We start from the raw sequence: 24,584 nt of genomic DNA, 5'->3' as shown, positions 1-24,584 counted from the left end.
TTCCTCAGTTTCTCTCCACGTGCTGAAATCATGACAGGAGTATTAGGGGAATTATTGAGCCAGCTGCTGCTGAGCTGAAAAGATATTACCTGTACACCAGGTACACCTTGTCTTTTCATGCCAGGTGAACTCCTCCATGACTGAAATAAAGAATTTTTTGCTAAAATAAATACTAATTCTACACGGGTCAAGGGATCTACTTTTTTTTGAGCAGGGAAGATTGTTGGCTTATGCTGGTTTTCCATATACAAGAAAGATCATCTGCTTCTTCCAGACAGGAATCATACCCGATGATACCTATTCTTCTAGGGTGATATTCAGGCTGTGAATTCAACAGCCTTTCCATGCATAGCACTTTCTAAGTCCTCTTGAAACTTTGACAGTGTGCCAAGTCTACATCTTTGTAACACCAGCAGCACCTATGGCAAACAGTAAATCTGTTCAGACTCAGGATCTGCACCAGTGAAACTCCTCCTTGATATTCTTCTGACCTCACAGCCTGCCAAAAGTAACCCAGACTATTCAAAATTGCTTTAGATGCCTGCTTCTCAAGTTTGGATGGGAACTGTAATTTCTAATTCTTTTTTTTTTTTTTTTTTTTTTTTTCTTTCTTTTCCCAGAAATTGATGGGAAGGGCTTTCTTGTTGATGACTGTTGTAGAAACTTTTTTTCTGAATCTAATCTATTTATCTCACTATCTCTTCTCTCTGGGTATTACAGTATTGGAAAACCTTTTCTTGGTGCACTTGCTTTGTCCACAAGATGTTTAGGCTGTCTGGAAATACACACCTTTTACATTGCCATTTAAAGCATTATCACTTACAAAAATTAGTTATCCAATAAAAGTTTGGTAGCTCCTTCTAAATTTAGCATGTTAGCTTTGCTAATCTAATAACTATTCTGTGCACTGTTTCACTTATCTGGAAGTCAGGGAGGAGAGGTGGTGGTGGAGACATGACCCTCCAGCATGGGTCTGGTAATAGAGGTGTTACATTAGTTAAGATGAAAAGATACAATATTTAGAATAAGATACTGAATAGTAACAATGGTCCTTTTGAAGATAAAGTACTCCTACTCTAATCCATTTTTGGTGGTGGTGTGTGTGTGTGTGGGGGGGGGGGTTCAGACTGTTTGGTGTCTAAGTCATAAAGCATGCTGAAAGAACAAGAACTACCCAAGACACAGTAGAAGCTCTGCTAACCCACTGATGGCTAGTAGTTCACTGAATTTCATTGCAATTCAAAGTTGGACAGTGTATCACAGTGACCATCATGAGTCAATGATGGTTATAACTGGTAAAACTCATCTACCTTTAAGTTTGCTCATACGGATTAGATAACTTTCATGGCTCCATAATATATGTAAAATAAGTCCTTGGTAAGGATGAAACACGGACTGAATTGCTAGCATGCTACTATAGCTGACTTCAGAACAAAGTCCCATTGAATACTTCATTCATCTACCAAGAAATTATCCCAAACCTGGGCCAGAACACAATGATCTGTGAGCTTCAAATTTGAGAAGATGTGCTGTAGATTAGGACTAACTCAAAGTCTCCTTAAAATTCTCTTCTGCTTTTACCTACAGGCTAACTCAATTCTTCTTCCCTCTGGCCAGAATGCATGTCAGCGAAGGAGAGATTTATTTCCAGAAACCATGCTGCCTTCAGCTATTTCAAATAGCTCTAAATTATGTGTAAGTATCTCATTTCTTATTGATATTTCTACTTTATTATTACTGAGTGTATAGGTCTGCACTACTCATTTAGGATTTTTTTCTGTAAATATCAATACTAAATTACTAACCCTGTTTGGGCACTTTCAAGACTATCAAGGATTAAGCAAGTATAAAAAGTTCCTGTTCTTTTCTCCTCCCTCCTGGCTTATAACTTACTTGAATTTATAAAGACTTGCAAACTTCAGATACTTTAAATGATCTGTCCGCTTTAGCATCATCATCATAAAACCTTTTAACATTTCACCTTTGCATTTTTCAGGATGTGACCTTTAGCTTTCTTTGGAAGTACTAAAACGAGAATTAATTCTGCCTCTCCAACAATATCAAATTTCTCTGTCACCAGCATCCTACTTTCATTCTGTAACTGTCCTGTTAACATCTTTCTTGACAGTTTGCTTATTTACATACAGAATTTCAGTTTGGAGATGAGAGGACCTGGGAACAAATGCACATATGCATTCAAGGCTAACGGTATGAGGTACACATAGAGTGATGCTGATGAGCCATACTTGCAGTGCCCCTTGACTAATGTCTTGAATTTTTTTTCATTTACATTTTTCCAATTAGCTGGGGACTTTCACTCTCTGATCTTCCTTTTCAACTGTAAGAAAAGAATAGAGCTAATACTGAACTAAATCTGAACACAATTCAGTGTTTGAATCTCTGCTTTATTCCTTGCATTAAAATTTGTTGGGCCAGGATTTAGAGTTTGGTAATGTTTGCAAGTTAGAAAAGAAGACGTTAAAAGTATCCCCTTTAATATAGCAGTTAATGAGACACGACTGCTCTTCTTCTAAAATCCACTTCTTTATTGCTAAATTCATCTTATCACTTCCTTTCTATATTATATCCTGATAAAAAAATCCCTAACATAATTTTTTTAAGGTTTTATTGTTGCTGTGTTCATTCTTTACATACCAATTGTCCAGGGAAAAAAAAAAAAAAAAAAAAAAAAAAAAGCTGACCAGCTGACTACACAAATGAAAATGGAAAAAACCCACCCCTATATAAAAGTATTGTTAAAGAAAACACGCTGCATAAAAGAGAAGTTCCTCATAACTTCTCCCTTATGCCACTTGCCCCTTCTTCCTGTCTCCAGAATCATCCTTTAATCCTACTTTTACACTTTTGTGAAATAAAAGCCTCAAAAGTTGCTGTAATATGGGAAAGTGTCAGCTCTAATAACACATCTGCTTGGGATACAGTAGTCTTTCTTTCTCTTCAGAGGAATATAATCTAGTCTTTTATTAATAATGCAAGTTATCTTCAGAAAGAGATGCTAAGGAGAACTGAACTTTCTTCTCTCTTTTGAATTCACTTTGTTAAAAAAGGTAAATTCCAGGATTATGCCTGTCATCCAAATAATCAAAAAGCTCACTTTGTCTACTTCACTAAAATATCATCTGCAGCTGGATTTGCCTCCCCTCGTCTTATACAAATTTTATGTTTCTTACTCATGCATTATTCCTGTGGCCTGGACTGATTAATTTGTAGTTTTTGCTGTAATACTAAGGTTTTCTTGCACCAATTCTTTAAGAATCTTAGGGTTTTCCACTTGCTCCTATTTGAGCACATACAGTTCTGGGTGTATCCTTTCTGGATACAGCCATTTCTATTTTCCAGCTCTTTATTTGCATTAGCCATCCTGACTTTGTCCTTACATTTAAAGAATTTGCCCCCATTCAGCAGTCCACTGGAAAGGATTGGGGTTCTGACTTTGTACATCACAGTGTAGACCAATAACATCTGCTTTCTGTCCTCCACTCATCAAATTATACAAAAATTAATCTAATTCTGTTATAGTATGAAAACTTACCAAAAGCACATGCACGATTTAGGGGTCTTAATTTGTACTCTCATAACTGATGAAGCTGTCAGGCTTAGAGTTTTTTAAAGGTATGAAGTGTTTAAAGATTTAGCTGGACTGGTATTTTAGTTGTGTCTAGGTTCCTAACTCATTGATTTCAGTGTACTTTCAAAGTTTCCTGCTGTGATCATTCAGATTTTGGACGTTTAAGCATCTTTCAAAAATCTTGCTTTTGAAAGCTGGTGTTTCAGAGTTTGCTAAGGGATTCCTGAAATTTCTAGCAGTTCTCCTTGGTTTAGTGAGAAATCGCTGCACAGTAAAATTACTTCATTTCCCTATGCCAAGGAACCTAATTAATTCCCATTTATTTTCAGAAACATTTTTAAAATAAATTGTTATTGATTCTATACTATCTATACTATTCTATAGTATCAGGTTTTACCTAAAAAAATTTCTTTTTAAGTATGTCTTCCTGTGGTCTATGCCTCTGTTCTGGATAATGAGTACAGTATTTGAAGATTTTTAAAAAATAAGCTTAACACATATTGTTATACAGATCATATCAAGGATATGCTGCCTGGCTGCATGTTATCAGGAAATCAGCCATCAAAGCAATAAATGATAGAAGGTATAGCACTGAAATTCTCAAAATAAAAATAAGAAAATTTTACATTAAAATAAAGCTGCGACAAGGCCCATGAACCAGAGAAAGGAGTAAGTGCCCCAGTTTTGTTCTCTGTTCCCTCTCAGAGAAGTTAATTGTTTTTCATCTTTGGCAGAAAAAGTACTACTGAACTCGGGGAATGAGCTTAGTGACAGCCAAATGAATATTATGTACTGATAAATCAATATGAAAATGAATTACAGAAGTTCTTCCACAAGTATAATGCATCTTCCCTCTAAAGTCGTCTTTGAGTTTAAGCACTGCTGTTTATTAGGTCTTTCACCTGAAGAGGGGAGAGTGGCCATGTTTTCCCTGCTTTGTTCTGTGATTCTTTTACCTACATATTGACTGATGTCTGCACAGCGTGGATTTATGCAGACACTGCTTTCCTGGTGTTGGGATGGAGAGAATAGATTAGAATGTAATGGGATTTTGAAATCTTTATGAGATGGGAAATGGATTTGGTTTGGGTTTCTTCACAAATTCCTGTTGGTGAAAGTTTTTGAGAATTGTGATTTACTTTCATTTGGTAAGCAGGTGAAATTAAAAAAAACACCTTCAAATATTGTGAGAAATGGGGCAGAACAGAAGGAGATTTACTCGATGACCTTGGTCTTCAGACAAATTTTCATTTAAAGTTTTGTTGAGAGAAACAGGTTCCAGTAAATGTCTTAATTTAGGTGAAACAGCATATTTTGCTAAAACTATGATTAGTTGAAAACATCCTGGCCAGCTCTACCAGGAACACAGAAATTATACTACGTTGTTAGGCTTGTTTGCAGTCTGCTGACTTCAGTATGCTTTTATGTTGTCTAAGCATCTGCAGAAGAAGTGTGCTGCTGTTTCGAGCTCAGATCATCAGAAAAGCAAAGGAAGAAGCTGCAGCTTCTCATCAGGTCCTTTCTTTCCCTGTCCTGCCAGGTGGCTGGCTCTGTTCTGCTGCTTCCAGGGATTTTTCTCCCTCTTTCTTGTACTGCCAGCTGCTAGCTGATCCCCCTGCAGCATTTTTCCCAGCTTCTGATGCTGTCTGTTCACTGGTCTCAAATGTTGATCCTGGGACCCCATTCTGCTGGTCACCTGAAGCATCCAGACAGCTGCAATCCAGGCAGTGCTGCGAGCTTCTCCAGCTCCACTCGCCCCAGGGCTGTTTTCTTCCACGATGCACATTCTAGAGATGCCCAACAGCTCGGTGAACCCTTTCCTCTTTCCCATACCTTCTCTTGTTTTGAGCTCAGTCACTGCTAATACCCAAGACTGCACCCACTGTTTCTTTCCAGCTGGCAAGGAATTTCTCCTTCTCTTCATCTGCTTGTATCCTGCTCCCAAAAGACACAACTGAGCTTAAAAGTGATAATTCAATCCACATGTCCAACAGAGGAAGGTAAACTAATAGCCAGAGCCTCTCAATACATTTTTTGAAAATCACAGCACTTAGGGCTTTGAGTACCCTGAATATAGCCACAGTTTATCCCAGAAGCTTGCAGAAAACTGGTATTAGATGGTCCGGTGGGACCAAGGTATCATTTCTTCCCAAAGCTGCAGAAAAAAAGTATAGCATTTTCAACTGTGGTGCCTAATTTTGAACATTCAAAGCATTAAATATTTTGACAGCTGGAGGAGAAAACATGTCCTGGAAATGTCCAGGATTGTTATTCATAAAGTGATGCAATGAGTAGAAAATCTAGTTACTTTAATATATAAAAAAGAAAAACCTTGCATTTGCTGACAGAATCTAAATAACATCTTCGCTTGGAAAGGAAAAAGGGCAAGGGAAAGAAATCCTTTCTAGATGTTATTATGTAATGACAAATGCTCTGATAGCCTCTCTCTTGGACTGATCTGAATAACACTCGAGTCATACAAGATTCCCCCTGACTTTAAGGGTCTTTGGACGAGGCTCTTAACCATATATAGAAAAGATAGCTTGACATTTGCATGCAATAAATTACCCACTCTTGACTTTATGCTGTTGCAATCTGAACCAACTCCCCTTACACACAAAGTGCTTGCACTGGCTGCTGGCACAAAGAAGTTGGCCTGTATAAGGTCCTGCTTCCTCCTCCCCATTCCAACACAAAAGGCAAATGAACGGGAGCGCAGGCCAGTTTTTATCTAGAAATTATTGTGAGAAACAGGAGTTATGCATTTGAGATACCTAGAAATAAATTTACTACAGCCAGCAGTCTAAGTAGAGTAAGTATAACACAGCCCCACAAGAGAGAGGATGTTTAAACTTTGAGTGTCTGATGCTATGCCTTTGACTTACTTAACCGTGCTGCTTTGCTGAGTGGAAAATCTAGTTACTTGAATGTATAAAGAAAATGAAGACTTATATTTCATGACAGAATCTAAATAACATCTTATCTGTCCAAGTGAAAATCATGTCCATTACACTAGAATGGTTATGTACATCATCCTTCTAGTTTACATTGTTAGAGTGCTTTTACATCAAAGATGTCATTTTATCTTCCATCAGACATCCAGGGGTTTCTCGTGCAGCCTCTCTCTCCTGCTCTGCCCCCACTGCTCATTGTTTTACTACCAGGTACTACGAAATTGTAGTATATAACAGTATATTTTCCCAGCTGTTTTTCACAGGTTAGAGTAAAATATATTTATAACATGAGTAAATTCTTCATTTTATAACATATGACAGGCATTTCTTTATTCAGAGAACTGTCCGAACTTAGAGCAGCAAGTGTATTATTAGAAGTAAGATTTCACCATAAAAGCTTTAAATGGCGCCTTAAAGCTTTTCTAAATAGTGTGTTGTCTGTGGGGCTGTAAATCACTAGCCTGTTAGAGGTCAAAAGATTATACTTTAGAGAAACGTTTCATTCTTTATGAGGGAAACTGGTAAACCAAAGTTACCTAAATAAGCTGTCTGCCCTGAGACTTAGTCATGTGGCAAAACATATCCTTGCTGTCAAAAGCAGACATGCTAATATGAAGACCATATCTATTGTCTTCATGCGGTGCTCATGGATAGCAGCATTTTGTTTATTGTGACAAAGTGAGGCTGGTAGATCACACATATGCTCCTAACTCCTTATCCAAAAAGATCAGGAATTGACAGCAGACTACCTACTGTGGTGAGGTACCATGTAAGAAGAAAGCACTTCTAAGTGTCAATAAAGACCCACTCTACTCATTCAGAATTTCCTTGGTTTACATGTTTGACCTTGGAATAAGTACAGCATTCCAATAATGTGACTTGAGTAGTATTATCTTTCTGTTTCTTATATGCATTATCCATCATTAGTTCATCATAACGTGGGTTTATAGTAAAATTACCGGTGTACTTGCAGAAAAATGTGTATGAATGCATCTGTTTCAAAGAACTTGGTTGTGAAATAGCATTGCCAAGTGTAACGTGCGTAGGGTTATCAGTATGCTTCTATGTTAACCTCTAACAAAATCGTCATAAATTAACTTCCAGCATGGCAGCTTGGATCCTTGACTATCCAACGGCTTTGCCAGCCAGCAACACTTTAATTAGGATTTAAGAGTATGGAAACATAAGCGGCTGCAATTTTTAATGGAGAATTCCAGATGCTTTAAAAATGTCCTTTAAAAGCCCAGAACTGGGATGAATGTAAATGCCTGACTCTGGTGAGCATGTGGGCACATGAGTAGAAGGGACCCTTTCCTAGGCAAAACACGTGGGCATTAATTTATATTTTTAGTCTTTTTTCATACACTGTCGGCTTAATGCTGAAAGAAAGTTTTCATTATCTGAGTTGATAGCTAACAGTCAAAGTTGTTCTCTTGTCTCTGTATCTTTCGGTGACTGGGAAACTGATTTATAACAATACATGGATGCACTGAATTAGAAAAGACAGTTTTAGAGCAGTGACATGTTTCTTTTCCTACAGCGCACAGTCCACTGAGATGCGTCAACCAGGCTGTAGGAGAGCTGCATGCACTTGGAAGGGTTCTCCTGCCCACTCATTTTTTTCTTCCTTCCCTTTTCCACGTGTTCTTTTGCCTCCTCTGACTGCAGCCAGAGAACCGCTCTGCCAGCCAGAGGGCGAAGGGGAAGGGGTGAAGGGCTTACTCCACGGTCAAAAAGGGTGCAGCAGCTGGTGAGCTGAAACCATAGAATGATGGTCAGGGCTGGCGGGCACCACTGGAGATCATCTAGTCTATCCCCCTGCTAAAGCAGGTTCACCTAGTGCAGGTTGCACAGAACTATGTCGAGGTGGGGTTTGAATGTCTCCAGAGAAATCCCAGCTCCTGAATTGAACCGAACCGATCAGCTCAGTGGCACAAACAGTTTTCGCTACTCTGCAGCTTGGCTGTTCAAGATCTTACCCAAATTTTACCCTAAAGCAACTACAACAGCCTGTAAAGGCTTTGAACTTGTACCCAGGCTTGCTTTTACTTCTGAGATTTCCAGGAAAGATTGGGTGATTTCTCAGGGATACTTAAGTGTCCTAAACTGTTCTTTATAAACCTAATGCCAGTTTTCCAGGCTGAGACCAGGTCATTTGCAAACTAGACTTTATATGCCATTTAATTATTGTATTTAATGAAATTTCAGAGATGCTTTTTAATTGCACTAAGCTGTGTATGCCCTTTGAGCTGCAAATCTAGGATAATGTTCCTTTCCTACCAGGTTGTACCTACATGGAATAAGCACATCCTCTGTGGCTTTGGATCCTAGACACATTCCTACCACTGAAACATTTTTCCCAGCTCTTCCACTGTGCCCAGTATGCAAAAGGAAATTTCTTTCATACTTCTGTAAACTTTCAATGAGCGATGTATACCTTTCTAGCTCAAATTTCTTTTATTTTTGCAAAACAGAGAAGAAATAACAAAGAAAAAATTCCTGTAAGATATCACGATATGCATCTATCTGTAACAAGGTGAATCCAAACTGAATATAAAATGGCTGCTCCCTCTGGAAGGCCCTTATGGAGTACAGCTCAGCGTGCAAAAAGCACATTTGTGATGGTATACGTACATATATATGCACCATATGCCACATGCAAAAGTTTCTGACATAGACAAAATTGTTACGTTCAGGATAGATTTTGTCACAAATGTTCACCTGACTGGATGCATGAACTGAGCCTCTCCCCGAACAAATACAGGCACAGTGATGTCTAAGGAAATAGCCCTTGGCTCGGATCTGCCGTGGAGGCTGCACACTTTCATAGCCGTTTGGAAACTGTATGCTGTTGCTGGGGACTGCTAAAAGAAAGTAAGATTCCTGAAGCAAAATTTGGGCATAAATATTTGAAAAGAAAGATGATAGCTTCTTCTGTTTGCTGATGACAAAATCGGAGTCCCTTTAAAAAAGAATGAAAAATAGCTTACAAGGCAAATATAATGTCATTGGCTTCGTTATAATTTACAAACCTTACCTTTTTAAAAATTAATTTAAATATAGCGCTGATTGTATATGTGCATGTATGCGTATACACATATTCACATATACATAACTACAAAAAGGGTAATCATAATGGGTTACCTTTCTGTTAGCAAACTTACAAAATTGCAGAAAAAAAAAAAAGTGTGGGTTAGGTGAGGAAGAATATGCAATATTCAGAAATAACGTTTATGTTCAGCCAAACGACTGTCTCAGAAGCTTTCATGAGTAAAATTGAAATTGTCAGGTCACTCAATATAATGAATACAACTGAAATAATAATAACAACAACAATAATAATGATAACAATAATAATAACAATAACAATGATAATGATAATAATTTTTATTATTACTGAGATTTGTTTTTATTTTCCCCAGTAATGAAAATAAATCACCATGAAATTTCACTGAGTTTCACTGAGAAGCTATTTCTAACATAACACAAAGAGTTAAGATCATTCTCAATGATTTACTGGAGAGGCTCCAACTTAATGTAACAACTTCAAATGCAATCAATTCCAGCAATGCATTTCAAGTCCTACTTTTTGTTCATATCTATTATATTTTTTTTATTTTCTCATAAAAATCTCTCTTTTTTTTTCTTTTTTTTTTTTTTTCTTCCCTAGGAAGTAAAATAAAGGTTGTCAAATCCAGAAGAAGTTCTCCACTCGCTGTGTGTTTTTCTCTGAGGAAATGACTGCTTTTTAATCTGCCATTCATCTCATCCACATAGGAACACAGTGGATTTTCAGGTCAGATACCTCTCTTACAAATCAATAAGGTGTCGTTGAAAAGTTGAGTTTGAAAAGTATAGTAAAAATATATGTATGTGACTTCGGTGTAAATGAGGTACTTACATGGGTACAATATTGAGAGACATTTGAATCCCTCTTTGCCACCAGAACCCAAGTGGGTTCTTGGCTGGGCTGCACAAGTGATGGAAATGAAGTCTTACTGAATTCACATTTTTGTCAAGGAGATGTGCAGGGTGTTTTTCTTTCAAGCAACTTATTCCTTGAGGTTAAATACATCCATGTACATAGAGAAATTGGGTCATACTCTGTTAGGTTTTACAAAAATATAACTAGCAAAATCTGTACTTTCTAAAAGGCTATAGAAGTGCCACTGCAAGGCTGTGAGTACCTGGGCAGCATGAACAAGATTCAGCTGTGTTGTGGGAGTTAGTTTTGAATTATGATAATGAAAATGTTTTTTTTGGAATTGATCTAGAGTATAAATAATTGATTTTTCAAAAGTAAAGCTTTTATAAATGAAAGAAAAAAATCTCATTTTAATTTTAAAAGGGATCAATTATTACAATTGAGCTACAAAGACTGAGCTAGTCTTTAAGTAATGGGACTTTTCACAAGCAGATCACTCCAAAGACAAACATCAGGCTGGCCAAGAAGGCATTGGGCGCTTTGGGGATTTTTTTCCCTATGCAATATAAGCTTTATAAAACTACTGTCTATTGCCAACTTTAACCATTATGTGGACTAAAGAGATGGGAACTGGCTGCTGCTGCAGAAGCATTAAATGTCCTTCATTTCTCCTGGTCATTTGTACTGGTTTTGCTGCAGCCAGCTTGTGAGACATTTTGGCATTAAGGCTATTTCTACACTGTGGCATTTGTTTCCATTTGGATCTAAACTTGCTCCAATTAAGGCTCGTTCCCTTGTTTTCTGCCACTCGTAAATGCAGTAATTCAAGAGTAGTTTAATGATATATGTGTATTTAAAAAACGCTAGCTACCAAGTCTGGTTATTTTATTTTTTTTTATGCCAATGTGTTATTCTGACAACATTTTCTGACAAAACCTAAACTCCATACTAAAGTATTTAAGCAGCTGTATTCCTATAAATACCTTAACTTCATGACTTTACTCATGCTTCCTGAGATGAGGACCTGAAATGTCTCCCACTTGAAAGAGAAATTTTATTTGTATGACTAATATATGCATATGTATACATATATGCACATATACCTATGGACATGTTTCGCTGCACAAAGGAAAGATGAACCTTGATATATTCTACAAATATTTCTTATTTCATGGGCAGATCCCTGTACAAGAAATATGACGTGATTCATGTGCTCGAACAGATTTCACCTTCAAGTAGTGTGGAATCTTTAATCTTTTTAAGAAGGATTTCATACTGCTAACAAAATGCTTTTCGACTGGGTAAACTCAGTTGCAAACTTTCCTTTCCTTTCCTTGCAATACTAATTGACAAAACAGCTTTCAAACAAATTATTTTCTTGACTTGTGGGCTCTTCCCAAATGTCTCACTGCTCAAATCTTGCTCTTTCCTTCTTCAGACTCCGGTAACTTGTATGGGAGTTAATGAGCCCCACGTGTCCTGGCTCCCAGCATATGGTCCTCTGCATCAGCAGAACCACCCTGCTCCTCTTTGCAGGGTCATGAAAAATGACATCCTTTCTCAGTACCTTTGTCAACTCCCTTTTTTTTTTTTTTTTTCCTTTTCTTTTTGTGTGTGTGGTTGTTTTTTGGTTTTGTTTATACTCTGAGGACTATATTTGCCTGTCAACTGGCCTTGAAAAAGGTACACTGAATTCAGAACACAGCAAATTCCCTGTGTTGCTATAAAGACAGTAGGCAAAGCAGCGCTGCAGCACTCCATTCTAATCACTTCCTATGAAATATGATACCAAGATCAAGGGTTTAGACTCGATAAAGCCCTCTGCAGAAATCACCCATTTTACCAAAGGATCTGCACCCCTTTCTGCCACCAAACTACAAGGGAGAAAGTCCCAAGTGTGGCACCCACTTTGAATGGAAGTGGTTCTGTGGAACAGTCAAGAATCTATTTAATTTTAGAAACGTGTATGCATAAAAAAACCTCTTTTTAAGCTATCTCAGAAAACAAATCACAATGAGCAGTAGAGAAGCAGCAAAAGGAACTCATCTGATAAAGCAAAAAATAGAGTAAGGCATCTGATCAAATCCAGTGGTAATCACAGGGGGAAAAAAAACAACTCAGGTCTCGAGAACAAGACTGATATATAGATTTTTCGTATGGATTTTCCATTTCAAGGTAGATGTCCATATCTAGCTATGTAGGCATTCTCTGTTACTGTCATAGTAATTGCTCGTAGCATTTCTGTGCCATAACGACCCTATAAGCCACGAAACAGGCTATGATTCACTGAAGTAATTTAGCAGAAGAGATTGGCTAAGGGAATGGTCAGTGGCTTTAATTAGTAATTTTTTGTACTCAAATGGATATTGGAAAATTCATGCTGGATGGAAAGAAAAGTCTAATTAATTGGGAAAGAAGTATTCCTTCTTGGGGACTCTTTAACCAGCACAAACCATAAGCCAAACGAATGAATGTAATCCTCTTTCTGTCTCAGTTTGATTAGTTACAGAAACAGATATCTTAAGGGTCATTTTCTTTGACTGTTAGATGATAACTGAGTGTATCAGACACTTCAGTATTAATTTCATAAAGCAGAAAGAACTGCTGAAAGAACTGACTCAACCATCATTTCTGAGAGCTCTCTCAGATCACCCCGGTTGCAAAATATGTGCAGTGTACTTGCCTTATGTAGCATACAGCATTCAAAAGCCAGGCCCCATCAAGGAAAACACTTAGGACTGGGGATAACTTTAAGGCTGCCTGTTTGAAGGCTTGGATTTGTTTGTCAGTCCTGTACCACTGTAGTAAGTGGTAGAAATACTGTGAGAGCAATTTTGCATAACAACACAGAGTCAGTCTTAGAAATGGTATATGCCATGTAGTAAGGTAGACATACCAAGTGGGAGCCTGAGAACTGAAAACTACTATAAACTAGTATTTTTTTTCCGTTTTCAACAAAAAGGAACCTATTAGGAGAATTTTTGTTAGGAAGGATAGGACAAAGATAACTTAATAGCACTTGTCTGTTAGCAAAGTCAGGCTGACTAAATAGGATTCATATGCAAATTTATATAGGTTTTTAGTTCAAGACTGAATTTTATTTTATTATGTTTTTTTGCTCTTGGGTTAGTTAGATTCTTACTTTAAATATGCAGTGCATGCATTTGATTTAAAATACACCAGGCTTTCATGGTTTTACAATGTTAGGAAGAAAGCATATATAATAAAAACCATGAATGATAAAATTATTGTATTTTGCAAATAGATTTTACAGCATGTTGGTTGCCCTACAAAATACTAATGATGAGATGTCAGAGAAGTGCTCTCTTTCCACCTCTTCTCTCTCTCTCTCTATTTGTCTATAAATACAATGACAAACCTAGTAATCTCCGTGGTGCTCAGCTCCATGAAACTCATTTCATAATTCTTCCATTGTGAAAGATCTATTAAAAAATAAAGGTAACCATTCCTGTGTTGTGATTTTGGAACACCATAAATTAAACCTAGTCACAGCGATCAGGGCTAGTCCTTTTCAAAGGGAAGTAACTCTCAAGTGTCCTCATTCCATAAACGTGTGAACCATAAGACCATGGCTATACCTCAGTTGAGAACAGAGGTCAGTCATTTTGGTCTCATTTCCACACGGGTGGGGCTGATACAGGTTTGGGGTTTTTTTTCCTTTTTTATTTCTGTACAAAGGCGTACTCTTTCAGGTGGGTTATTGCTGTTACAGTGCAAACACCTCTTGTGTTTCAAGGAAATAAATTAATTTATAAAAGCCAGAGATCCCTTCAGTTACACTCGCTTATGGCAAATGAGATGTGTATGTGGCTCACATCAGGAGTCATATAGTGAAAGACAGTTATCTCCTTTTAATCATCTCCTCCTTTTAATCAGTTAATTCAATTAATGTTGAAAGCAGGGACCTGTGGTGCCCAGGCACTCCCTGGTGACAGCAGAATTTGGCTCAGTAGTAGATATTTTGGGAGGCGGGCTTTACAGAGGCATTCAAGTTGGTTAATGTATAGAGTCCAGGTAAACCAAAACCACAGTGCTTCCTTCTGCAGCCTCCAGGGTTTCATCTCATTCCAGTTAACTGAAGGGTAGGAAGGAGATGGCCCTCTGCATGTGCCAAGGCCAGAGAGAGTCTGCTGAGCTCCCTTCATGGCACAAGCAAATCAAACCATCGAGAGCCAGCAGACACTAATGAACGGAAATGAAGTTTGAGGAGTAGTTACGAGAATAATGTCTGCTTGAAGTACTAGTTATGGGTCATAACCGTGTTGAATTACTAACGGATCGAGTGCTTTTTGTGGTTGAATGCTATTTGACCTAGGTGGGTAACAGAAAGAGAGTATGAACGGAACTTAGTTAAGAGAATATATAAACTATAACTTCCAAAACTAAACTCTTAAAATATTATTGGCTGCGGACGTGAGACAGCCACATGATCTAGGAGTTTCCTTTAAACTTGATCTGATTTCAGTGATACGCACTTTGGCTGAAATTAAACCATTAACTCATCTGTGCACTTACGTATCCGAGTCAACAGACTTCATCCTTCTTATGCTCAGATCAGCAGAAACATTGGAGGTTATCTTCATTAGCTGTAAACAAAAGCTGCTGTTAAAGTCAGCTTAGGAAAAGGTTCTTTGGAATCCCTTAGTGAGCTGATGTGATTCCTAATGAAAATAGTGATATAAGAAAAAGGTTTCCACAGTTGAAGAAGAAAGCACCCTGGTTTAGTTTCAAACCACAGCAGACCTGGGCAAATGCATGCAGTTCACTTTCATATACATGTGACAGGTTGCATATTGCTTAACTGGTTTAAAACCCGTGCAGGTGTTTTGTCTAAGTGATCATAAAACAAAGCTAACAACAAAAACCATCGAACTTGTCAAAACACTGAGGTTTTCTTAGTATGTGCTTTGTAGTTTTATCACTTGGTTTTATAGCTTTTAGAATTCAAGTGGCAAATTGTGATGGATTTTTATTGTTAGCTATTGAACCATTTCTTTACCCAGGTACTAGTAATAAAAAATTAAAAAAAAAAGAAAAAAAAGAAAAAAGATTTCAACTCTGTTATAGGTGCTATATAAAGAAATCAGTGTTTAAACAAAACAGGATGTCTAGGAGAACAAATGATACTGAACAGTGTCATGGAGCTTAGCTTGTGTAACACTTCATCCCACTCGCAATATACCAAATCCACTTAGACCCTGCCACTTATTTTTATCAAATTTTCCTTTTATCTGTATATTGAACTTCTTTAATGGAAATTATCCATATGCCATACCGTGTGTGCATGATTTATTCTGCATTTGCTTAATAGCTTCATTTTGTGATAGAAGTCTGTGGAAGGACAAAACAAAAGACCAATACCTTAATAGCACTGATGCCCTGAGAAAAGGCACCCATGAACAATTGTACATACTTGAAAACTGCAAAAGCAGCTTATCGAGATTCATTACAAAGTTCTTTTACTGAACTTGTTTCTTTAAAAATGCAACATATGCATAAATATATATATGTGTGTGTGTATAGGTATAACCCCTAGAAGTTATTTAAATGAAAAATCAACACAGCTGTATTAGAAAGTAAGTGTGTCAATTTATGCTTTTAAATTTCAGTCACTGTAGTGTTACTATTTACTGAATTTATGAAAAAGAAATGCCAGCTGCCTCATTACAGCATGCTGAAGTGTTCCAGGATCTGACGTAGATATTTTGGACCACAGAATTAGGGAAGAAATGTGGGTGTACCCCTATTTATGTAGCCTGGTGAGAGAACGCATTCCAGGAAGTTAAGGTTATTTTGGAATAGTCCTGCATATTTATTTTACTTGATGTTTGATTGAAACAAAAATCTTTCTAAGGGATGAAAACTTTATTCAAATGGCTCCAGAAAAACACAGCATGTTTTTTTGCTGTATTTTCTATACACTTTATATCTTTTTGCTGGCCTTAAAAATGTTGAATTTTATAGTATGAAAGCAACAGAAGTCTTTTCATTTGAACTAATGGGTTTCTAATGAATTTTATGAATGCTGATATGTCCACAATGCATTTCATACAGTTAAGACATAATGCACTGCTTCTAAAATGGGTCTGCGTAAATTAACTTTGAAGGGTGTCTGTGCTAGTCTTTCACCCATTAATTGCATGATGTGAACACCCCCCTCCAGCAACTGATTTAAGAGCTCACCCCGGCTGATTCTGGCTGGTGGAAATTTGCCAAAATGATTACATCAACTTCCAACAAACCACATGTGCATGACAACAGTCAGCAAACAATTACTTAAAACCCTATAATATAATTTGTAATTTGACATAATAGACTCTTCTTTCAGGGTTCACATTTCCATGACAAAGCCAGGGGAATTGGGGCAGTTCTGCAAACAGGCGTGGGCTCTGGACCATCACTGCAGGAGACCCTTGTCCCTCCTCAGTGCTCCAGGCTTGCAGGACTGCCGTGCTGCCTGGAACCTGGGATTAAAACCGTGGCAGTCATCCTTGGGGGAAACTCACTGAAACGCCACCATTCTCTTCTTTTTAGCCCTGAGCAATGACGATGCCCAGCTTACATTCTGTCTAACAAGACAGCAAGGGGGTTGAGGAAAATAAACCTACAGTAATGATTTATGGAAACAATAACACTTCCTTGAGTTTTAAAAACATCTGAAAGCAAATGTCATGCCCCTGCCTCCTCCCCAGCTCTATGTGATATTTTCCATCCTCCTGCGTTACAAAGACCTAGCAAAGGCTGAGTCTCAGCAAAGGCATGTTGTGGTAAATATATTTCTGCTTTAACATTTTCAAGAAAGTCACAAATTGCTATCTATGCAACATTTGAAAACTGCAAGATTATCACAGATTTGGGCCTTGAAGTCCTTCTGTTTTCTTTGTTCAAAGACAGAGATCCTTGACGTATGTTCAGGAGATAGATCAGTTTACATTCTCTCCCCCTTTCTCCTTTCCCTCCTCTCTGCTTTTAGCCAAGTGATTTATTTGGAAAATGTGCGACTTCTCTAATCTTCCATTTATGGGCTAAGGGTTCTTTGTAGCAATAAAAGGACATAAGGCCAGCAAGGAGGAATTATGCAGCATCTATTGTAAGGAAATGTAAAATAATTGCAGTTTTATGTGGGGTGAGGACACTTAGAGGAATGTGAAGTCTTTATCTACAGATATGTGTCAGCATTCGGTTTAGGCTGTGGCTGCCAGAGGAAGATGTCAATGAACTACTTTCTGTGATACTATAAGGAGCAAAAATCTCACTTTTCAGTCTGGTTCCCAAATTAATTCCAAGGTGGAAAATTGACTTTTTCTGTACATAATGAAAAAAAAAAAAAAAACAAAAACGGGGGGAAAAAAAAAAAAAAAGAAGAAAGTGTGTTAGAACATTGCAAGTGGTTGAGGGTGTGGAAGGACAATAGTAACGCTGTTTAATATCTCCTGAATCAGCAGAAAAAGGTTATAAGCCACTTATAGGCAGCATACGCTAGCCTAAAAGCATGGAATGTGGTTTTCCAGGAATAAAGCGACTTAGAGAGGAAGAGAGCCATAGCTGTGAATGCTGAAAGTTTATCAGTGCTGCTGTATACAAGGCGGTTGATTTTAGGTTGTTAGTAGCTATTATGTCAATTTGTTCTTCCTTCCTCAAGTGTTTCTCTGTGTGATCTGTTTTCACATGCCCTTGGCCCGGACTCGGAGGCAGAAGAACCTGTAGGTTCAGATGAATGGTAATGAGCATTGTCAGAGAGGCAAGAAAATTGAGTCCCCTCTCTAGCTGCCGGGCAGAGAGCTGCAGGAGCTAATTGTGTCAATGATAATGAGACTGAGCAGGCAGCAGATGCTCACGTGCCTTTACAATCCAAATCCCACCAACAAATTCCTCCCACAGAAACTTTGAGGGACGTCTTGGCACCCTGGAGATGGTGATAGACCCGGTCTCAGCCACATGCCACCTGCTAGAGCCATTGTTTAAAAAAGAAGGAGGAAAAAAAAGCCTATTATGATAACAAAGTTGTTTGCTGTCTCTTGCAATGACTTTATGGCACCAGTTTTACCATACTGCAGCTATTGAAAAAAAAGAGAGGAACATCTGATTCTTTAAAGAGAAACATTTGTATTGAGCACTGTTAACAACTTACTTGGGAAGCCGGATGTTCAGTGTATGTTACATATTCTGCTGATAAACCATGCCTGCCTTTTTCCCATTACAGCTCCCACTGTGCCTGCTTCCTACAGCAGGTTTACATTTCCACATGTTTTCCCATGACATTGAAGCAGAGAGTATTTTTTTTTCTCTTCTTTTCCCAGAAAAATCAAGAATAAAAAAATGCAGATACCCATGTGGAGTGCTGCATAAATATTTACTGTAAAATAAAATAAACAACATATTTGGTCCTTATTCACAAAGCAGGCTGCATGGTGAATTGTGCCTGAGGTTTTGAAGATAGGAAGGCCATAAAGGAGACAGAAGACTGTCCCTTAATGACAGTCCTTTGTAACACAGGCTTGCCAAATGCTGCAGCAGGGAGAGATTCAGATCCTTCCAGGAAGCGTTTGCCCAAGAGCGTCTATTTCTAGAGAAATCTGACCAAGTGTCCTTTCTTGCCACAAGACTTTGTGTCCAGCTTTGCACTCCTGCAAGGCTCCCACTCTTCAAGACAATTAAAACTGACCCAGAAGCTGTTCAAAATCCTTCGGTGGATTGGGTTGGTTCCCATCAACCCCAGGGTCAGAAGAAGACAAAAGTGTCTTAAAAACTCTGGAGTTGCCTCTGGGCCCGCTGTGGCTGCACGCAGCCAAGCCCTGGCTCTGCTGGAGACGATGGACCCTTTCCCATCACGAGTGTCCGGCATCCTTATAGCATGCTGGTCGCAAGCAGCTGCTGGCAGTAGGTACACATGAGTGGATCTGCATCGTTTGGCTTAGGCTGTCAGTGGAAGATTGAACACATGCTTTGTCTGGCCTGAAGACACTTGAAACAGCAATTATGCTCCTTTTTTTAAACTCCCAGGGGCAACGAAGAAAGTTACAGTTCCATGAAAAGCTTAGGCCGACTGGTAATTTGACAAAGTATGTATTGCAGCCCTGACTAAATTCACATCTACACCAAACTTCAAACCCTTCCTTTACAGAAACCCCACTCCTTTTGAAGGAAAGAAGTGTCACAAATGCAGCTGCTCCTTCTGCTCTGTATAAAGTAAGAGAGGCCTTGAAAACATCATCACACGCTAGTTAGTGTGTTGCAGCGTACAAGAGCAAGACGTTTGTCAAAGCAGAATAGCACTGCTGTAAGGCACAGAAAGCCTTTCACATTTATTCATGTAAAGTATTTCAAATTCCAGTGTGTGCAGTATATTAATTTCTTAACATCTGGAGTAGAACCAGATGTGGGAAATCCAATGCAAGTACACCACCATGTAAGGCTGAAAACCAGTAAGCAGACCTCAGGCAAAGAGCACAGATGCTGCTAGCGCTCGAGTCTAAGTTTTTCCCCTATGGGGAAAAAGAGGTCTGGGATCTCTGCACTGGCCACCAGTCCAGCCCCACGGTGGCTGCATTGTTAGGGGACAGGAGGTGACAGAGCATCTTTGTTCCTCAAGTTCCACTTTGCATGAACCGAAGGTTATAGCTACTGTACTCTGAAGCATCTGGCTCTCCTTGTTACTTGTGGTGACAAGAGATGGACAGAAGGAAAATATGATGCACGAGGAAATGGGCAGTAGTATCTGTCATACACAACAGGACCTACAGCTGGGTTTCGGTGGCTGTGTGAGAAAGAGGAACAGGGCCACACAGTGTCACCCGTGTCAGCTTAGGTGCGGTGGGAAAGGTGTACCATGGTTCTGACAGGCGCCTTTTATCCCAAGCGTGTGTAATATACACAGCCTCATTTTGCTGCAGTACATACATTACTCTTAAAGGCAATTTGGGGTAAACAGCTATCAAATAGAGATATTCTACTTCATGCTTTACAAGGAAATAACTACACGAAGTGATAAATTAATTAGAGTGATCAAACAATGGAATTTCCATTATATCTTGCACCATATTAACTAATCCTCAAAATAATTCAGAAGCATCCAGTGTTACATTATATGCATTTATTTTTAATAGAAATTGAGTAAACCATAAGTCTCAAGCATGTGCATTTGGTAAAACTTTGAGAGATAAATGTTTTATTGGTTCAGAAAGAGACTGAATATCTAGGTACAGTACTTACCATGCATGGAACATATACGGGTTTAACTGGCTATTTATATACACAATGCTGCATTGCAAAACTGCCATGGAAATTTACTCATGTAGAAGAAAATCTGATCCCCTGCCCTTTGCCACGATGATTGATGATAATGTAAAATCTGATTTTGAACTCACTTATCAAAATAAAATTTCTCACCCATCAGCAACTGTATAGAATTTTGTGACTTGATGTATTTTAATGAATGATCAGATTATTATTTTTTTTAAATCAAGTTGGAAAAGTGAAAATATCAGAGCTCTGAACTAAATTCCTCTGTTTATTTCTGGGTCTGGGTAGGAACAAGCCTTTGCTTCAGGGCTTCAACTGGCCATTTGTTGGGGCAGGAAGATACTTTTTCCTGATCCAGCTATTACCTTTACCGAGTGTTTCCTGGGTGTCTCTGAGGTGTCCTTTGAGACTGCTCGTGCCGGACACTGCACGTGCACAGAAGGGGCAGTGCTCTGACTGGGAATAGACCTTGGTAGGCAGGGTATCTTCAGCAGGATTCCTTTAAGGTACAGGTGTATGTGCATGTAGTATGTGTATATAAGGCATGGATTTTGTGGAGGTCAGGATTGACAGTATCATGTAGATATTTTTTTTCCTTTCTGATTTGCCTGCCAGGATCCCTGTCCCCATTTTAGATCACCGATTCTCTGCCTTTTTCAAGTGAACCAGGTAACTGATGCCTGATAGAGGTACGCTGTTTAGTATTTCACAGATTAAAATATACACCCTACCGACTGTATTGGGTCTTAATTAAGAAGACTGTGATACAGAGGTCGTATCTGTTAATCCAATGGCCCATTCTGCCTTGAATATTTCTTAAAGCAATCCAGCCTCTGATGCACCTCAGTTCTGAAAAAGGTATCGGGTATCAGGTGTAAGCACGACTGATAGTAGATTGGACAAATACAGTGTGAATTTGTGATGAGTTTTATAATACGGTCATCTGTGCAAAAAACCAGACCGAAACGTCAGCCTCCTTTCACCCACACCACGGAGCAGCATCGTGGTCAGCCTATTTGTGGGTCCAAGAGTGAGGATAAAATGGCAATGCTGGTTTGCCTACAAGGCAACTCATTCACCCAGTTTGCACTCATGCTGCAACAGATGGAAATGTAAAGTACAAAGACCGGGGGGGAGCTCTGTTTTACTTGGGGAAACAAGTTTGTTGAGGAGGGATGGAGGGAGAGGGGGGCAGAGAGGGAGCAAGAAAGAGAATATGAGGGAGAGAGAGAATAGGGAGAGAGGAAGCCCCCCAGTTTTGTCATGTGTTGTGATAGAAATATTCTTTTAAAATACACTTCTGACTTAGGAAGACTTGTCTTTCACATTCATTACGCAAGTGTCAAATCAAATTTTGTCTTGCTATGTCTTGTGCGCTGGAGCATAGTGCATATGACATTTTGTAACATAATGCAACATAAGGCAATAAATCACACTGAAAGTGAATAAAATCTCATTTGTGTGTGTGTGTGTGAGGAAAGGAATGAACCAAACGGCACTGTGCTAATTTCACTGTGCTTCTGTCATTGTTAAGAAAATTATTTTTTCTCCCCCGTCCCTGTTGAGGGACTATTTCTCAAAATAGTTCTTCAAAGTAAAATTCTCTGTCACCGAAGTTTTGCATATATACTGCGCATCTAGGGGATCAGTAACTTTTAGAAGAAAATATATGCTTGAGAGCTCAATAAAACTCCTCGGAGAAACAAGACAGACTTTAAAGTATATCGACCACAGAAATGAACCTACTTTCAGCTAAGTGAAAAATTAATTAATCTGCTGCACAGCTGTGTTTTGTGAAGCAGTACTGTAGGCAAATGGAAGTGCTGTTTGGAGTCAGTTTGTTTTTCTTCCTCAGGTACATCACTGGAGAATTTGAACGCAACTTTTGAGAAGAACATTGTGCTGAATAGACCCATATTAGGTGGGAATAGCCGAGATTACTCTCCAGGAGGCCAGCAGCACTCCACTCACGTGCCTAACAGCATTCACAATACCACGCTCCCCAAGAAGTGTCTGCTGGCTGCACGTGGGACTCTCCCTTTTCTTTGTAAGGGAAGTCTGCCATGTCAAAGGTGGACTGGAGTTTAACAGACTTTCAGACAAAACTCTTTCACTGGATATGGGAGGAATCAGCCTTGGCAGTGCTGTGGATGCTCAGAAGCGCCCTACAGAAGTATCGCTTCTAGAACCACCAAGCGCTTAAATATTGCTGAGTCTAAATAAACAACCCTAAGATGTGATCCTCCTCACTTTTAGGTTCGAATGAATGTCAGATGAAAAAAAAAAAAAATAGGCAAGGCTTTTTCATTACTTTAGTTCACAATTCAGATAAGGACTATTGTGCCAATGACATTTTATCATCATTATAAGCGTAAATGGCTAGTTCCAAGGCAGTGTGGACTTAAATGATAGTATTATATATAACCTGACCGGTGAAGTTGCAAAATAAAAATATATTTTTAAAAAGAGAAAAAAAGAAGAGAGGGCTCTAATTCCTATCTGTAGGTATCCTGCTATCTGTTAATACACAGAGTATGCCTCTCAGAAAGATGGATGTGATGAAGTGGAATTACTATTTGGAAGGTGATAAAAATTGCATTAAACAAATTCTGCATATCTAAATGTACTAAGCAGTTACTTTCAAGAACACGTTATCATTTAAGAGTATGTATAACATTTGGGGTTTTAAGTAGTGAAATTATTTTTACTATGAATTATTCATCTCCTGTACTCATCATGTAAGGGGGCAGTGACTTCTTTTATCAACAAAATGCTTTTTATTGACACTAAGAACAGCATTTAATTGAACCTATTTCCCCAATTATCGTCAGAAAAGAGTTTACACTAGTGTTTTGGAAAAATGTTTTAGGAAGATTTATCAGAGCTGCAAAAAAAGCTGTCCATGAACTAATGGAATTAGATTATCTTTGAATTCTCTCCACCAGAACTTAGAATGGCCACTAATTCCTTTCTTTGCTCTTTTGGTGTTTGCGAAGAGGTTCACTAAAGCCTGAATTGATATAATTATTGGCTTGGATTGTTAGAGATTTAGGCCAGATGGCTATGGGTTTCTAAAGTCCCAGTTGCTTGTGTTAGCTTTTCTAGTTTGCCTATAGGGTTTGGGGATCAGCAATTTGAAAGGGCTGCAAACTTGTAAAACAGTATTATTCATGGGGGCAGAATGTTCATCAGCGTGACCCAGTACTAAATACATTTATTATGGGCATTTCTATTCTGCACAATTTGCCACACGGCGCTGGTTTGTGGAAAAAAAAAAAAGAAAAAGAAAAAAAAGAGACAATGGCTTATAAAATGCTTTTGAATGCTTAAAAAGAGGGAGAGTTCACGCTGAGCCTCCTCTGCTTTCTTTTTCAGCAAGAACCTTCTTAGTGACTTTGGCTGAGCTCTGCTGAGAGTAAGTAAATTGGGAAAAGCAGAGATTTACTTTTCACATTTTTTGGACAGGCGGGGGGGAATATGAGAGAGAAAGGGGAGCAATAAAAGAGAGAGGGGAGCAATAAAAGAGAGCGATGGTATGATTATGGGCAGCACCAATAAACAAATGGACAAAGTTAGCAGCAAAAGAAGGGAAAGCACGGCGAGGCAGTGGCTAAAATGCGAAACTTAAAAAGCAAAGGCAAGAAGGAGGAAACGTGAATCACATGCCAGGCAGGCCCGTCTGGAGGGAGACGGCGCATCGCCGGGAGCTCCCGTAAGGATCTGTGGCATTCCTGGTGCGCACAAAGCGCATCACCGACTCGGTCACAAGGCGATTTTCTTTTGTGCAAACGGGTTGCAGTGTAAACGTGAAAACAGTTTTCAGCAGTCGCAGGGAGGCAAGGAATGTGTCACT

The 24,584-nt window shown here is 38.7% G+C and overlaps 1 long non-coding RNA gene across 1 annotated transcript; it reads left to right on the top strand.

Annotated features, from left to right (window-relative positions):
* Positions 1-1,155: 1,155 nt before the first annotated feature.
* LOC121098948 lies at positions 1,156-23,279 on the top strand. Its single transcript, XR_005831383.1, has 3 exons — positions 1,156-1,695; positions 10,214-10,339; positions 22,587-23,279. It is a non-coding gene; the product is annotated as an uncharacterized LOC121098948 (long non-coding RNA).
* The last annotated feature ends 1,305 nt before the right edge of the window (positions 23,280-24,584 follow it).

The sequence above is a fragment of the Falco naumanni genome, chromosome 1, assembly GCF_017639655.2.
Source record: "Falco naumanni isolate bFalNau1 chromosome 1, bFalNau1.pat, whole genome shotgun sequence".
In the NCBI taxonomy this organism is placed as follows: domain Eukaryota; kingdom Metazoa; phylum Chordata; class Aves; order Falconiformes; family Falconidae; genus Falco; species Falco naumanni.
This window is presented reverse-complemented; position numbering and strand designations above follow the sequence as displayed.